The following is an 18,829-nucleotide window of genomic DNA, read 5'->3' as shown; positions in this document are numbered from 1 at the left end:
TGTATCCCTTGGACCTTCACAGGTACGATGAAACACAGAAATTGCATCGGCATTAAATATAAGAGACACAATGCCGACTTAAGTACAGGAAGACTGAGTTTTCCTACTGTCTATGTTTTGAGCGTTTCCTGTGTCACCAGTTTTATATTCCGATGCACCTCTGCAGGTTTACTGTATCCCTTGGACCTTACCATTGTCGATGAAACACAGAAATTGCATCGGAATTAAATATAAGAGACACAATGCCGACTTAAGTACCAGAAAACAGTCTTCTTACGGTCAATGTTTTGAGCGTTTCCTGTGTCACCAGTTTTACATTCCGATGCACCTCTGCAGGTTTACTGTATCCCTTGGACCTTCCCATTGTCGATGAAACACAGAAATTGCATCGGAATTAAATATAAGATACACAATGCCGACTTAAGTACCAGAAAACAGTCTTCTTACGGTCAATGTTTTGAGCGTTTCCTGTGTCACCAGTTTTACATTCCGATGCACCCCAGCAGGTTTACTGTATCCCTTGGACCTTTCCATTGACGATGAAACACAGAAATTGCATCGGAATTAAATATAAGAGACACAATGCCGACTTAAGTACAGAAAGACTGAGTTTTCCTACTGTCTATAATTTGAGCGTTTCCTGTGTCACCAGTTTTACATTCCGATGCACCTCTACAGGTTTACTGTATCCCTTGGACCTTCCCATTGTCGATGTAACACAGAAATTGCATCGGAATTAAATATAAGAGACACAATGCCGACTTAACTACAGGAAGACTGAGTCTTCCTACTGTCTATGATTTGAGCGTTTCCTGTGTCAGTAGTTTTACATTCCGATGCACCCCTGCCGGTTTACTATATTCCTTGGACCTTCCCATTGTCGATAAAACAAAGAAATTGCATCGCATTAAATATAAGAGGCACAATGCCGACTTAAGTACAGCAAGACTAAGTCTTCCTACAGTCTATGTTTTGAGCGTTTCCTGTGTCACCAGTTTTACATTCCGATGCACCTCTGCAGGTTTACTGTATCCCTTGGACCTTCCCATTGACGATGAAACACATAAATTGCATGGGAATTAAATATAAGAGACACAATGCCGACTTAAGTACAGGAAGAGTGGGTCTTCCTACTGTCTATGTTTTGAACGTTTCCTGTGTCACTAGTTTTACATTCCGATGCACCTCTGCAGGTTTACTGTATCCCTTGGACCTTTCCATTGACGATGAAACACAGAAACTGCATCGGAATTAAATATAAGAGACACAATGCCGACTTAAGTACAGGAAGACTGAGTTTTCCTACTGTCTATAATTTGAGCGTTTCCTGTGTCACGAGTTTTACATTCCGATGCACCTCTACAGGTTTACTGTATCTCTTGGACCTTCACAGGTACGATGAAACACAGGAACTGCATCGGCATTAAATATAAAAGACACAATGCCGACTTAAGTACAGGAAGACTGAGTCTTCCTACTCTCTATGTTTTGAGCGTATCCTGTGTCACCAGTTTTACATTCCGATGCACCTCTGCAGGTTTACTGTATCCCTTGGACCTTCCCATTGTCGATGAAACACAGAAATTGCATCGGAATTAAATATAAGAGACACAATGCCGACTTAAGTACAGGAAGACTGAGTCTTCCTACTTTCTATAACTTGAGCGTTTCCTGTGTTACCAGTTTTACATTCCGATGAACCTCTACAGGTTTACTGTATCCCATGGACCCTCACAGTGCCGATGAACCACTGAAATTGCATCGGAATTAAATATAAGAGACACAATGCCGACTTAAGTACAGGAAGACTGAGTTTTCCTATTGTCTATAATTTGAGCGTTTCCTGTGTCACCAGTTTTACATTCCGATGCACCTCTACAGGTTTGCTGTATCCCTTGGACCTTCACAGGTACGATGAAACACAGAAATTGCATCGGAATTAAATATAAGAGACACAATGCCGACTTAAGTACAGGAAGACTGAGTCTTCCTACTGTCTATGTTTTGAGCGTTTCCTGTGTCACCAGTTTTATATTCCGATGCACCTCTGCAGGTTTACTGTATCCCTTGGACCTTCCCATTGTCGATAAAACACAGAAATTGCATCGGAATTAAATATAAGAGACACAATGCCGACTTAAGTACCAGAAAACAGTCTTCTTACGGTCAATGTTTTGAGCATTTCCTGTGTCACCAGTTTTACATTCCGATGCACCTCTGCAGGTTTACTGTATCCCTTGGACCTTCCCATTGGCGATGAAACACACAAATTGCATCGAAATTAAATATAAGAGACACAATGCCGACTTAAGTACAGGAAAACTGAGTCTTCCTACTGTCTATGTTTTGAGCGTTTCCTGTGTCACCAGTTTTACATTCCGATGCACCTCTGCAGGTTTACTATATCCCTTGGACCTTCCCATTGTCGATGAAACACAGAAATCGCATCGGAATTAAATATAAGAATCACAATGCCGTCTTAAGTACAGCAAGACTGAGTCTTCCTACTGTCTATGATTTGAGCGTTTCCTGAGTCACCAGTTTTACATTCCGATGCACCTCTGCAGGTTTACTGTATCCCTTGGACATTCCCATTGACGATGAAAAACAGAAATTGCATCGGAATTAAATATAAGATACACAATGCCGACTTAGGTACAGGAAGACTAAGTCTTCCTACTGTCTATGTTTTGAGCGTTTCCTGTGTCATCAGTTTTACTTTCCGATGCACCTCTGCATGTTTATTATATCCTTTGGACCTTCCCATTCACGATGATACACAGAAATTTAATCGGAAATAAATATAAGAGACACAATGCCGACTTAAGTACAGGAAGACTGAGTCATCCTACTGCCTATGTTTTGAGCGTTTCCTGTGTCACCAGTTTTACATTCCGATGCACCTCTGCAGGTTTACTGTATCCCTTGGACCTTCCCATTGACGATGAAACACAGAAATTGCATTGGAATTAAATATAAGAGACACAATGCTGACTTAAGTACAGGAAGACTGAGTCTTCCTACTGTCTATGTTTTGAGCGTTTCCTGTGTCAGTAGTTTTACATTCCGATGCACCCCTGCCGGTTTACTATATTCCTTGGACCTTCCCATTGTCGATGAAACAAAGAAATTGCATCGCATGAAATATAAGAGGCACAATGCCGACTTAAGTACAGCAAGACTAAGTCTTCCTACTGTCTATGTTTTGAGCGTTTCCTGTGTCATCAGTTTTGCTTTCCGATGCACCTCTGCTGGTTTACTATATCCCTTGGACCTATCCATTCACGATGAAACACAGAAATTTCATCTGAATTAAATATAAGAGACACAATGCCGACTTAAGTACAGCAAGACAAAGTTTTCCTACTGTCTATGTTTTGAGCGTTTCCTGTGTCACCAGTTTTACATTCCGATGCACCTCTGCAGGTTTACTGTATCCCTTGGACCTTCCCATTGACGATGAAACACATAAATTGCATGGGAATTAAATATAAGAGACACAATGCCGACTTAAGTACAGGAAGACTGAGTTTTCCTACTGTCTATAATTTGAGCGTTTCCTGTGTCACCAGTTTTACATTCCGATGCACCTCTACAGGTTTACTGTATCCCATGGACCTTCACAGGTACGATGAAACACAGAAATTGCATCGGAATTAAATATAAGAGACACAATGCCGACTTAAGTACAGGAAGACTGAGTCTTCCTACTGTCTATGTTTTGAGCGTTTCATGTGTCACCAGTTTTACATTCTGATGCACCTCTGCAGGTTTACTGCATCCCTTGGATCTTCCCATTGTCGATGAAACACAGAAATTGCATCGGAATTAAATATAAGAGATACAATGCCGACTTAAGTACAGGAAGACTGAGTCTTCCTACTGGCTATGCTTTGAGCGTTTCCTGTGTCACCCGTTTTACATTCCCATGCACCTCTGCAGCTGTACTGTATGCCTTGGACCTTCCCATTGACGATGAAACACAGAAATTGCATCGGAATTAAATATAAGAGACACAGCGCCGACTTAAGTACAAGAAAACTGAGTCTTCTTACGGTCTATGTTTTGAGCGTTTCCTGTGTCACCAGTTTTACATTCCGATGCACCCCTGCCGGTTTACTGTATCTCTTGGACCTTTCCATTGTCGATGAAACAGAGAAATTGCATCGGAATTAAATATAAGAGAAACATTGCCGACTTAAGTACAGCAAGACTATGTCTTCCTACTGTCTATGTTTTGAGCGTTTCCTGTGTCATCAGTTTTACTTTCCGATGCACCTCTGCAGGTTTACTATATCCCTTGGACATATCCATTCACGATGAAACACAGAAATTTTATCTGAAATAAATATAAGAGACACAATGCCGACTTAAGTACAGGAAGACTGAGTCTTCCTACTGTCTATGTTTTGAGCGTTTCCTGTGTCACCAGTTTTACATTCCGATGCACCTCTGCAGGTTTACTGTATCCCTTGGACCTTTCCATTGACGATGAAACACAGAAACTGCATCGGAATTAAATATAAGAGACACAATGCCGACTTAAGTACAGGAAGACTGAGTTTTCCTACTGTCTATAATTTGAGCGTTTCCTGTGTCACCAGTTTTACATTCCGATGCACCTCTACAGGTTTACTGTATCCCTTGGACCTTCACAGGTACGATGAAACACAGGAATTGCATCGGCATTAAATATAAGAGACACAATGCCGACTTAAGTACAGGAAGACTGAGTCTTCCTACTGTCTATGTTTTGAGCGTTTCCTGTGTCACCAGTTTTACATTCCGATGCACCTCTGCAGGTTTACTGTATCCCTTGGACCTTCCCATTGGCGATGAAACACACAAATTGCATCGAAATTAAATATAAGAGACACAATGCCGACTTAAGTACAGGAAGACTGAGTCTTCCTACTGTCTATGCTTTGAGCGTTTCCTGTGTCACCAGTTTTACATTCCGATTCACCTCTGCAGGTTTACTATATCCCTTGGACGTTCCCATCGTCGATGAAACACAGAAATTGCATCGGAATTAAATATAAGAGAAACAATGCCGACTTAAGTACAGCAAGACGAAGTCTTCCAACTGTCTATGTTTTGAGCGTTTCCTGTGTCATCAGTTTTACTTTCCGATGCACCTCTGCAGGTTTACTATATCCCTTGGACCTATCCATTCACGATGAAACACAGAAATTTCATCTGAAATAAATATAAGAGACACAATGCCGACTTAAGTACAGCAAGACTAAGTTTTCCTACTGTCTATGTTTTTAGCGTTTCCTGTGTCACCAGTTTTATATTCCGATGCACCTCTGCAGGTTTACTGTATCCCTTGGACCTTCCCATTGACGATGAAACACTTAAATTGCATGGGAATTAAATATAAGAGACACAATGCCGACTTAAGTACAGGAAGACTGAGTCTTCCTACTGTCTATGTTTTGAGCGTTTCCTGTGTCATCAGTTTTACTTTCCGATGCACCTCTGCATGTTTGCTATATCCCTTGGATCATCCCATTCACGATGAAACACAGAAATTTAATCGGAAATAAATATAAGAGACACAATGCCGACTTAAGTACGGGAAGTCTGAGTCTTCCTACTGTCTATGTTTTGAGCGTTTCCTGTGTCAGTAGTTTTACATTCCGATGCACCCCTGCCGGTTTACTATATTCCTTGGACCTTCCCATTGTCGATGAAACAAAGAAATTGCATCGCATTAAATATAAGAGGCTCAATGCCGACTTAAGTACAGCAAGACTAAGTCTTCCTACTGTCTATGTTTTGAGCGTTTCCAGTGTCATCAGTTTTACTTTCCGATGCACCTCTGCAGGTTTACTATATCCCTTGGACGTTTCCATTCACGATCAAACACAGAAATTTCATCTGAAATAAATATGAGAGACACAATGCCGACTTAAGTACAGGAAGACTGAGTCTTCCTACTGTCTATGTTTTGAGCGTCTCCTGTGTCACCAGTTTTACATTCCGATGCACCTCTGCAGGTTTACTGTATCCCTTGGACCTTCCCATTGACGATGAAACACATAAATTGCATGGGAATTAAATATAAGAGGCACAATGCCGACTTAAGTACAGGAACACTGAGTTTTCCTACTGTCTATAATTTGAGCGTTTCCTGTGTCACCAGTTTTACATTCCGATGCACCTCTACAGGTTTACTGTATCCCTTGGACCTTCACAGGTACGATGAAACACAGGAATTGCATCGGCATTAAATATAAGAGACACAATGCCGACTTAAGTACAGGAATACTGAGTCTTCCTACTGTCTATAATTTGAGCGTTTCCTGTGTCACCAGTTTTACATTCCGATGCACCTCTGCAGGTTTACTGTATCCCTTGGACCTTCCCATTGTCGATGAAACACAGAAATTGCATCGGAATTAAAGATAAGAGACACAATGCCGACTTAAGTACAGGAAGACTGAGTCTTCCTACTTTCTATAACTTGAGCGTTTCCTGTGTCTCCAGTTTAACATTCAGATGAACCTCTACAGGTTTACTGTATCCCTTGGACCCTCACAGTGACGATGAAACACAGAAATTGCATCGGAATTAAATATAAGAGACACAATGCCGACTTAAGTACAGGAAGACTGAGTTTTCCTACTGTCTATAATTTGAGCGTTTCCTGTGTCACCAGTTTTACATTCCGATGCACCTCTACAGGTTTACTGTATCCCTTGGACCTTCACAAGTACGATGAAACACAGAAATTGCATCGGAATTAAATATAAGAGACACAATGCCGACTTAAGTACGGGAAGACTGAGTCTTCCTACTGTCTATGTTTTGAGCGTTTCCTGTGTCACCAGTTTTATATTCCGATGCACCTCTGCAGGTTTACTGTATCCCTTGGACCTTTCCATTGTCGATAAAACACAGACATTGCATCGGAATTAAATATAAGAGACACAATGCCACCTTAAGTACCAGAAAACAGTCTTCTTACGGTCAGTGTTTTGAGCGTTTCCTGTGTCACCAGTTTTACATTCCGATGCACCTCTGCATGTTTACTGTATCCCTTGGACATTCCCATTGACGATGAAAAACAGAAATTGCATCGGAATTAAATATAAGATACAGAATGCCGACTTAAGTACAGGAAGATTAAGTCTTCCTACTGTCTATGTTTTGAGCGTTTCCTGTGTCATCAGTTTTACTTTCCGATGCACCTCTGCATGTTTACTATATCCCTTTGACCTTCCCATTCACGATGAAACACAGAGATTTAATCGGAAATAAATATAAGAGACACAATGCCGAATTAGGTACAGGAAGACTGAGTCATCCTACTGCCTACGTTTTGAGCGTTTCCTGTGTCACCAGTTTTACATTCCGATGCACCTCTGCAGGTTTACTGTATCCCTTGGACCTTCCCATTGAAGATGAAACACAGAGATTGCATTGGAATTAAATATAAGAGACACAATGCCGACTTAAGTACAGGAAGACTGAGTCTTCCTACTGTCTATGTTTTGAGCGTTTCCTGTGTCAGTAGTTTTACATTCCGATGCACCCCTGCCGGTTTACTATATTCCTTGGACCTTCCCATTGTCGATGAAACAAAGAAATTGCATCGCATTAAATATAAGAGGCACAATGCCGACTTAAGTACAGCAAGACTAAGTCTTCCTACTGTCTATGTTTTGAGCGTTTCCTGTGTCATCAGTTTTACTTTCCGATGCACCTCTGCAGGTTTACTATATCCCTTGGACCTTTCCATTCACGATGAAACACAGAAATTTCGTCTGAAATAAATATAAGAGACACAATGCCGACTTAAGTACAGGAAGACTGAGTCTTCCTACTGTCTATGTTTTGAGCGTTTCCTGTGTCACCAGTTTTACATTCCGATGCACCTCTGCAGGTTTACTGTATCCCTTGGACCTTCCCATTGACGATGAAACACATAAATTGCATGGGAATTAAATATAAGAGACACAATGCCGACTTAAGTACAGGAACACTGAGTTTTCCTACTGTCTATAATTTGAGCGTTTCCTGTGTTTACCAGTTTTACATTCCGATGCACCTCTACAGGTTTACTGTATCGCTTGGACCTTCACAGGTACGATGAAACACAGAAATTGCATCGGAATTAAATATAAGAGACACAATGCCGACTTAAGTACAGGAAGACTGAGTCTTCCTACTGTCTATGTTTTGAGCGTTTCCTGTGTCACCAGTTTTACATTCCGATGCACCTCTGCAGGTTTACTGTATCCCTTGGTCCTTCCCATTGTCGATGAAACACAGAATTTGCATCGGAATTAAATATAAGAGACACAATGCCGACTGAAGTACAGGAAGACTGAGTCTTCCTAATTTCTATAACTTGAGCGTTTCCTGTGTCACCAGTTTTACATTACGATGCACTTCTAGAGGTTTACTGTATCCCTTGGACCTTCACAGTGACGATGAAACACAGAAATTGCATCGGAATTAAATATAAGAGCCACAATGCCGACTTAAGTGCAGGAAGACTGAGTATTCCTACTGTCTATAATTTTAGCGTTTCCTGTGTCACCAGTTTTACATTCCGATGCACCTCTACAGGTTTACTGTATCCCATGGCCCTTCACAGGTACGATGAAACCCAGAAAATGTATCGGAATTAAATATAAGAAACACAATGCCGACTTAAGTACAGGAAGACTGAGTCTTCCTACTGTCTATGTTTTGAGCGTTTCCTGTGTCACCAGTTTTACATTCCGATGCACCTCTGCAGGTTTACTGTATCCCTTGGACCTTCCCATTGTCGATGATACACAGAAATTGCATCGGAATTAAATATAAGATACACAATGCCGACTTAAGTACCAGAAAACAGTCTTCTTACGGTCAATGTTTTGAGCGTTTCCTGTGTCACCAGTTTTACATTCCGATGCACCTCTGCAGGTTTACTGTATCCCTTGGACCTTCCCTTTGGCGATGAAACCCAAATTGCATCGAAATTAAATATAAGAGACACAATGCCTACTTAAGTACAGGAAGACTGAGTCTTCCTACTGTCCATGTTTTGAGCGTGTCCTGTGTCACCAGTTTTACATTCCGATTCACCTCTGCAGGTTTACTATATCCCTTGGACCTTCCCATTGTCGATGAAACACAGAAATCGCATCGGAATTAAATATAAGAGTCACAATGCCGTCTTAAGTACAGGAAGACTGAGTATTCCTACTGTCTATGTTTTGAGCGTTTCCAGTGTCATCAGTTTTACTTTCCGATGCACCTCTGCAGGTTTACTATATCCCTTGGACGTTTCCATTCACGATCAAACACAGAAATTTCATCTGAAATAAATATGAGAGACACAATGCCGACTTAAGTACAGGAAGACTGAGTCTTCCTACTGCCTATGTTTTGAGCGTCTCCTGTGTCACCAGTTTTACATTCCGATGCACCTCTGCAGGTTTACTGTATCCCTTGGACCTTCCCATTGACGATGAAACACATAAATTGCATGGGAATTAAATATAAGAGACACAATGCCGACTTAAGTACAGGAACACTGAGTTTTCCTACTGTCTATAATTTGAGCGTTTCCTGTGTCACCAGTTTTACATTCCGATGCACCTCTACAGGTTTACTGTATCCCTTGGACGTTCCCATTGTCGATGAAACACAGAAATTGCATCGGAATTAAATATAAGAGAAACAATGCCGACTTAAGTACAGCAAGACTAAGTCTTCCTACTGTCTATGTTTTGAGCGTTTCCTGTGTCATCAGTTATACTTTCCGATGCACCTCTGCAGGTTTACTATATCCCTTGGACCTATCCATTCACGATGAAACACAGAAATTTGATCTGAAATAAATATAAGAGACACAATGCCGACTTAAGTACAGCAAGACTTAGTTTTCCTACTGTCTATGTTTTGAGCGTTTCCTGTGTCACCAGTTTTACATTCCGATGCACCTCTGCAGGTTTACTGTATCCCTTGGAACTTCCCATTGACGATGAAACACATAAATTGCATGGGAATTAAATATAAGAGGCACAATGCCGACTTAAGTACAGGAAGACTGAGTTTTCCTACTGTCTATAATTTCAGCGTTTCCTGTGTCGCCAGTTTTACATTCCGATGCACCTCTACAGGTTTACTGTATCCCTTGGACCTTCACAGGTACGATGAAACACAGGAATTGCATCGGCATTAAATATAAGAGACACAATGCCGACTTAAGTACAGGAATACTGAGTCTTCCTACTGTCTATAATTTGAGCGTTTCCTGTGTCACCAGTTTTACATTCCGATGCACCTCTGCAGGTTTACTGTATCCCTTGGACCTTCCCATTGTCGATGAAACACAGAAATTGCATCGGAATTAAAGATAAGAGACACAATGCCGACTTAAGTACAGGAAGACTGAGTCTTCCTACTTTCTATAACTTGAGCGTTTCCTGTGTCACCAGTTTAACATTCAGATGAACCTCTACAGGTTTACTGTATCCCTTGGACCCTCACAGTGACGATGAAAGACAGAAATTGCATCGGAATTAAATATAAGAGACACAATGCCGACTTAAGTACAGGAAGACTGAGTTTTCCTACTGTCTATAATTTGAGCGTTTCCTGTGTCACCAGTTTTACATTCCGATGCACCTCTACAGGTTTACTGTATCCCTTGGACCTTCACAGGTACGATGAAACACAGAAATTGCATCGGAATTAAATATAAGAGACACAATGCCGACTTAAGTACAGGAAGACTGAGTCTTCCTACTGTCTATGTTTTGAGCGTTTCGTGTGTCACCAGTTTTATATTCCGATGCACCTCTGCAGGTTTACTGTATCCCTTGGACCTTTCCATTGTCGATAAAACACAGACATTGCATCGGAATTAAATATAAGAGACACAATGCCACCTTAAGTACCAGAAAACAGTCTTCTTACGGTCAATGTTTTGAGCGTTTCCTGTGTCACCAGTTTTACATTCCGATGCACCTCTGCATGTTTACTGTATCCCTTGGACATTCCCATTGACGATGAAAAACAGAAATTGCATCGGAATTAAATATAAGGTACAGAATGCCGACTTAAGTACAGGAAGACTAAGTCTTCCTACTGTCTATGTTTTGAGCGTTTCCTGTGTCATCAGTTTTACTTTCCGATGCACCTCTGCATGTTTACTATATCCCTTTGACCTTCCCATTCACGATGAAACACAGAGATTTAATCGGAAATAAATATAAGAGACACAATGCCGACTTAAGTACAGGAAGACTGAGTATTCCTACTGCCTACGTTTTGAGCGTTTCCTGTGTCACCAGTTTTACATTCCGATGCACCTCTGCAGGTTTACTGTATCCCTTGGACCTTCCCATTGAAGATGAAACACAGAGATTGCATTGGAATTAAATATAAGATACACAATGCCGACTTAAGTACAGGAAGACTGAGTCTTCCTACTGTCTATGTTTTGAGCGTTTCCTGTGTCAGTAGTTTTACATTCCGATGCACCCCTGCCGGTTTACTGTATTCCTTGGACCTTCCCATTGTCGATGAAACAAAGAAATTGCATCGCATTAAATACAAGAGGCACAATGCCGACTTAAGTACAGCAAGACTAAGTCTTCCTACTGTCTATGTTTTGAGCGTTTCCTGTGTCATCAGTTTTACTTTCCGATGCACCTCTGCAGGTTTACTATATCCCTTGGACCTTTCCATTCACGATGAAACACAGAAATTTCGTCTGAAATAAATATAAGAGACACAATGCCGACTTAAGTACAGGAAGACTGAGTCTTCCTACTGTCTATGTTTTGAGCGTTTCCTGTGTCACCAGTTTTACATTCCGATGCACCTCTGCAGGTTTACTGTATCCCTTGGACCTTCCCATTGACGATGAAACACATAAATTGCATGGGAATTAAATATAAGAGACACAATGCCGACTTAAGTACAGGAACACTGAGTTTTCCTACTGTCTATAATTTGAGCGTTTCCTGTGTCACCAGTTTTACATTCCGATGCACCTCTACAGGTTTACTGTATCGCTTGGACCTTCACAGGTACGATGAAACACAGAAATTGCATCGGAATTAAATATAAGAGACACAATGCCGACTTAAGTACAGGAAGACTGAGTCTTCCTACTGTCTATGTTTTGAGCGTTTCCTGTGTCACCAGTTTTACATTCCGATGCACCTCTGCAGGTTTACTGTATCCCTTGGTCCTTCCCATTGTCGATGAAACACAGAATTTGCATCGGAATTAAATATAAGAGACACAATGCCGACAGAAGTACAGGAAGACTGAGTCTTCCTAATTTCTATAACTTGAGCGTTTCCTGTGTCACCAATTTTACATTCCGATGCACTTCTAGAGGTTTACTGTATCCCTTGGACCTTCACAGTGACGATGAAACACAGAAATTGCATCGGAATTAAATATAAGAGCCACAATGCCGACTTAAGTGCAGGAAGTCTGAGTATTCCTACTGTCTATAATTTGAGCGGTTCCTGTGTCACCAGTTTTACATTCCGATGCACCTCTACAGGTTTACTGTATCCCATGGACCTTCACAGGTACGATGAAACCCAGAAAATGTATCGGAATTAAATATAAGAGACACAATGCCGACTTAAGTACAGGAAGACTGAGTCTTCCTACTGTCTATGTTTTGAGCGTTTCCTGTGTCACCAGTTTTACATTCCGATGCACCTCTGCAGGTTTACTGTATCCCTTGGACCTTCCCATTGTCGATGATACACAGAAATTGCATCGGAATTAAATATAAGATACACAATGCCGACTTAAGTACCAGAAATCAGTCTTCTTACGGTCAATGTTTTGAGCGTTTCCTGTGTCACCAGTTTTACATTCCGATGCACCTCTACAGGTTTACTGTATCCCTTGGACCTTCCCTTTGGCGATCAAACCCAAATTGCATCGAAATTAAATATAAGAGACACAATGCCTACTTAAGTACAGGAAGACTGAGTCTTCCTACTGTCCATGTTTTGAGCGTGTCCTGTGTCACCAGTTTTACATTCCGATTCACCTCTGCAGGTTTACTATATCCCTTGGACCTTCCCATTGTCGATGAAATACAGAAATCGCATCGGAATTAAATATAAGAGTCACAATGCCGTCTTAAGTACAGGAAGACTGAGTATTCCTAATGTCTATGTTTTTAGCGTTTCATGTGTCACCAGTTTTACATTCTGATGCACATCTGCAGGTTTACTGTATCCCTTGGACCTTCCCATTGTCGATGCAACACAGAAATTGCATCGGAATTAAATATAAGAGACACAATGCCGACTTAAGTACAGGAAGACTGAGTCTTCCTACTGTCTATGCTTTGAGCGTTTCCTGTGTCATCAGTTTTACTTTCCGATGCACCTCTGCAGGTTTACTATATCCCTTGGACCTTTCCATTCACGATGAAACACAGAAATTTCGTCTGAAATAAATATAAGAGACACAATGCCGACTTAAGTACAGGAAGACTGAGTCTTCCTACTGTCTATGTTTTGAGCGTTTCCTGTGTCACCAGTTTTACATTCCGATGCACCTCTGCAGGTTTACTGTATCCCTTGGACCTTCCCATTGACGATGAAACACATAAATTGCATGGGAATTAAATATAAGAGACACAATGCCGACTTAAGTACAGGAACACTGAGTTTTCCTACTGTCTATAATTTGAGCGTTTCCTGTGTTTACCAGTTTTACATTCCGATGCACCTCTACAGGTTTACTGTATCGCTTGGACCTTCACAGGTACGATGAAACACAGAAATTGCATCGGAATTAAATATAAGAGACACAATGCCGACTTAAGTACAGGAAGACTGAGTCTTCCTACTGTCTAAGTTTTGAGCGTTTCCTGTGTCACCAGTTTTACATTCCGATGCACCTCTGCAGGTTTACTGTATCTCTTGGTCCTTCCCATTGTCGATGAAACACAGAATTTGCATCGGAATTAAATATAAGAGACACAATGCCGACTGAAGTACAGGAAGACTGAGTCTTCCTAATTTCTATAACTTGAGCGTTTCCTGTGTCACCAGTTTTACATTACGATGCACTTCTAGAGGTTTACTGTATCCCTTGGACCTTCACAGTGACGATGAAACACAGAAATTGCATCGGAATTAAATATAAGAGCCACAATGCCGACTTAAGTGCAGGAAGACTGAGTATTCCTACTGTCTATAATTTTAGCGTTTCCTGTGTCACCAGTTTTACATTCCGATGCACCTCTACAGGTTTACTGTATCCCATGGCCCTTCACAGGTACGATGAAACCCAGAAAATGTATCGGAATTAAATATAAGAAACACAATGCCGACTTAAGTACAGGAAGACTGAGTCTTCCTACTGTCTATGTTTTGAGCGTTTCCTGTGTCACCAGTTTTACATTCCGATGCACCTCTGCAGGTTTACTGTATCCCTTGGACCTTCCCATTGTCGATGATACACAGAAATTGCATCGGAATTAAATATAAGATACACAATGCCGACTTAAGTACCAGAAAACAGTCTTCTTACGGTCAATGTTTTGAGCGTTTCCTGTGTCACCAGTTTTACATTCCGATGCACCTCTGCAGGTTTACTGTATCCCTTGGACCTTCCCTTTGGCGATGAAACCCAAATTGCATCGAAATTAAATATAAGAGACACAATGCCTACTTAAGTACAGGAAGACTGAGTCTTCCTACTGTCCATGTTTTGAGCGTGTCCTGTGTCACCAGTTTTACATTCCGATTCACCTCTGCAGGTTTACTATATCCCTTGGACCTTCCCATTGTCGATGAAACACAGAAATCGCATCGGAATTAAATATAAGAGTCACAATGCCGTCTTAAGTACAGGAAGACTGAGTATTCCTACTGTCTATGTTTTGAGCGTTTCCAGTGTCATCAGTTTTACTTTCCGATGCACCTCTGCAGGTTTACTATATCCCTTGGACGTTTCCATTCACGATCAAACACAGAAATTTCATCTGAAATAAATATGAGAGACACAATGCCGACTTAAGTACAGGAAGACTGAGTCTTCCTACTGCCTATGTTTTGAGCGTCTCCTGTGTCACCAGTTTTACATTCCGATGCACCTCTGCAGGTTTACTGTATCCCTTGGACCTTCCCATTGACGATGAAACACATAAATTGCATGGGAATTAAATATAAGAGACACAATGCCGACTTAAGTACAGGAACACTGAGTTTTCCTACTGTCTATAATTTGAGCGTTTCCTGTGTCACCAGTTTTACATTCCGATGCACCTCTACAGGTTTACTGTATCCCTTGGACGTTCCCATTGTCGATGAAACACAGAAATTGCATCGGAATTAAATATAAGAGAAACAATGCCGACTTAAGTACAGCAAGACTAAGTCTTCCTACTGTCTATGTTTTGAGCGTTTCCTGTGTCATCAGTTATACTTTCCGATGCACCTCTGCAGGTTTACTATATCCCTTGGACCTATCCATTCACGATGAAACACAGAAATTTGATCTGAAATAAATATAAGAGACACAATGCCGACTTAAGTACAGCAAGACTTAGTTTTCCTACTGTCTATGTTTTGAGCGTTTCCTGTGTCACCAGTTTTACATTCCGATGCACCTCTGCAGGTTTACTGTATCCCTTGGAACTTCCCATTGACGATGAAACACATAAATTGCATGGGAATTAAATATAAGAGGCACAATGCCGACTTAAGTACAGGAAGACTGAGTTTTCCTACTGTCTATAATTTCAGCGTTTCCTGTGTCGCCAGTTTTACATTCCGATGCACCTCTACAGGTTTACTGTATCCCTTGGACCTTCACAGGTACGATGAAACACAGGAATTGCATCGGCATTAAATATAAGAGACACAATGCCGACATAAGTACAGGAATACTGAGTCTTCCTACTGTCTATAATTTGAGCGTTTCCTGTGTCACCAGTTTTACATTCCGATGCACCTCTGCAGGTTTACTGTATCCCTTGGACCTTCCCATTGTCGATGAAACACAGAAATTGCATCGGAATTAAAGATAAGAGACACAATGCCGACTTAAGTACAGGAAGACTGAGTCTTCCTACTTTCTATAACTTGAGCGTTTCCTGTGTCACCAGTTTAACATTCAGATGAACCTCTACAGGTTTACTGTATCCCTTGGACCCTCACAGTGACGATGAAAGACAGAAATTGCATCGGAATTAAATATAAGAGACACAATGCCGACTTAAGTACAGGAAGACTGAGTTTTCCTACTGTCTATAATTTGAGCGTTTCCTGTGTCACCAGTTTTACATTCCGATGCACCTCTACAGGTTTACTGTATCCCTTGGACCTTCACAGGTACGATGAAACACAGAAATTGCATCGGAATTAAATATAAGAGACACAATGCCGACTTAAGTACAGGAAGACTGAGTCTTCCTACTGTCTATGTTTTGAGCGTTTCGTGTGTCACCAGTTTTATATTCCGATGCACCTCTGCAGGTTTACTGTATCCCTTGGACCTTTCCATTGTCGATAAAACACAGACATTGCATCGGAATTAAATATAAGAGACACAATGCCACCTTAAGTACCAGAAAACAGTCTTCTTACGGTCAATGTTTTGAGCGTTTCCTGTGTCACCAGTTTTACATTCCGATGCACCTCTGCATGTTTACTGTATCCCTTGGACATTCCCATTGACGATGAAAAACAGAAATTGCATCGGAATTAAATATAAGGTACAGAATGCCGACTTAAGTACAGGAAGACTAAGTCTTCCTACTGTCTATGTTTTGAGCGTTTCCTGTGTCATCAGTTTTACTTTCCGATGCACCTCTGCATGTTTACTATATCCCTTTGACCTTCCCATTCACGATGAAACACAGAGATTTAATCGGAAATAAATATAAGAGACACAATGCCGACTTAAGTACAGGAAGACTGAGTATTCCTACTGCCTACGTTTTGAGCGTTTCCTGTGTCACCAGTTTTACATTCCGATGCACCTCTGCAGGTTTACTGTATCCCTTGGACCTTCCCATTGAAGATGAAACACAGAGATTGCATTGGAATTAAATATAAGATACACAATGCCGACTTAAGTACAGGAAGACTGAGTCTTCCTACTGTCTATGTTTTGAGCGTTTCCTGTGTCAGTAGTTTTACATTCCGATGCACCCCTGCCGGTTTACTGTATTCCTTGGACCTTCCCATTGTCGATGAAACAAAGAAATTGCATCGCATTAAATATAAGAGGCACAATGCCGACTTAAGTACAGCAAGACTAAGTCTTCCTACTGTCTATGTTTTGAGCGTTTCCTGTGTCACCAGTTTTACATTCCGATGCACCTCTGCAGGTTTACTGTATCCCTTGGACCTTCCCATTGACGATGAAACACATAAATTGCATGGGAATTAAATATAAGAGACACAATGCCGACTTAAGTACAGGAACACTGAGTTTTCCTACTGTCTATAATTTGAGCGTTTCCTGTGTCACCAGTTTTACATTCCGATGCACCTCTACAGGTTTACTGTATCGCTTGGACCTTCACAGGTACGATGAAACACAGAAATTGCATCGGAATTAAATATAAGAGACACAATGCCGACTTAAGTACAGGAAGACTGAGTCTTCCTACTGTCTATGTTTTGAGCGTTTCCTGTGTCACCAGTTTTACATTCCGATGCACCTCTGCAGGTTTACTGTATCCCTTGGTCCTTCCCATTGTCGATGAAACACAGAATTTGCATCGGAATTAAATATAAGAGACACAATGCCGACTGAAGTACAGGAAGACTGAGTCTTCCTAATTTCTATAACTTGAGCGTTTCCTGTGTCACCAATTTTACATTCCGATGCACTTCTAGAGGTTTACTGTATCCCTTGGACCTTCACAGTGACGATGAAACACAGAAATTGCATCGGAATTAAATATAAGAGCCACAATGCCGACTTAAGTGCAGGAAGTCTGAGTATTCCTACTGTCTATAATTTGAGCGTTTCCTGTGTCACCAGTTTTACATTCCGATGCACCTCTACCGGTTTACTGTATCCCATGGACCTTCACAGGTACGATGAAACCCAGAAAATGTATCGGAATTAAATATAAGAGACACAATGCCGACTTAAGTACAGGAAGACTGAGTCTTCCTACTGTCTATGTTTTGAGCGTTTCCTGTGTCACCAGTTTTACATTCCGATGCACCTCTGCAGGTTTACTGTATCCCTTGGACCTTCCCATTGTCGATGATACACAGAAATTGCATCGGAATTAAATATAAGATACACAATGCCGACTTAAGTACCAGAAAACAGTCTTCTTACGGTCAATGTTTTGAGCGTTTCCTGTGTCACCAGTTTTACATTCCGATGCACCTCTACAGGTTTACTGTATCCCTTGGACCTTCCCTTTGGCGATCAAACCCAAATTGCATCGAAATTAAATATAAGAGACACAATGCCTACTTAAGTACAGGAAGACTGAGTCTTCCTACTGTCCATGTTTTGAGCGTGTCCTGTGTCACCAGTTTTACATTCCGATTCACCTCTGCAGGTTTACTATATCCCTTGGACCTTCCCATTGTCGATGAAATACAGAAATCGCATCGGAATTAAATATAAGAGTCACAATGCCGTCTTAAGTACAGGAAGACTGAGTATTCCTAATGTCTATGTTTTTAGCGTTTCATGTGTCACCAGTTTTACATTCTGATGCACATCTGCAGGTTTACTGTATCCCTTGGACCTTCCCATTGTCGATGCAACACAGAAATTGCATCGGAATTAAATATAAGAGACACAATGCCGACTTAAGTACAGGAAGACTGAGTCTTCCTACTGTCTA

Source organism: Schistocerca nitens, chromosome 4 (genome assembly GCF_023898315.1).
Source record: "Schistocerca nitens isolate TAMUIC-IGC-003100 chromosome 4, iqSchNite1.1, whole genome shotgun sequence".
Classification (NCBI taxonomy): Eukaryota; Metazoa; Arthropoda; class Insecta; order Orthoptera; family Acrididae; genus Schistocerca; species Schistocerca nitens.
This window is presented reverse-complemented; position numbering follows the sequence as displayed.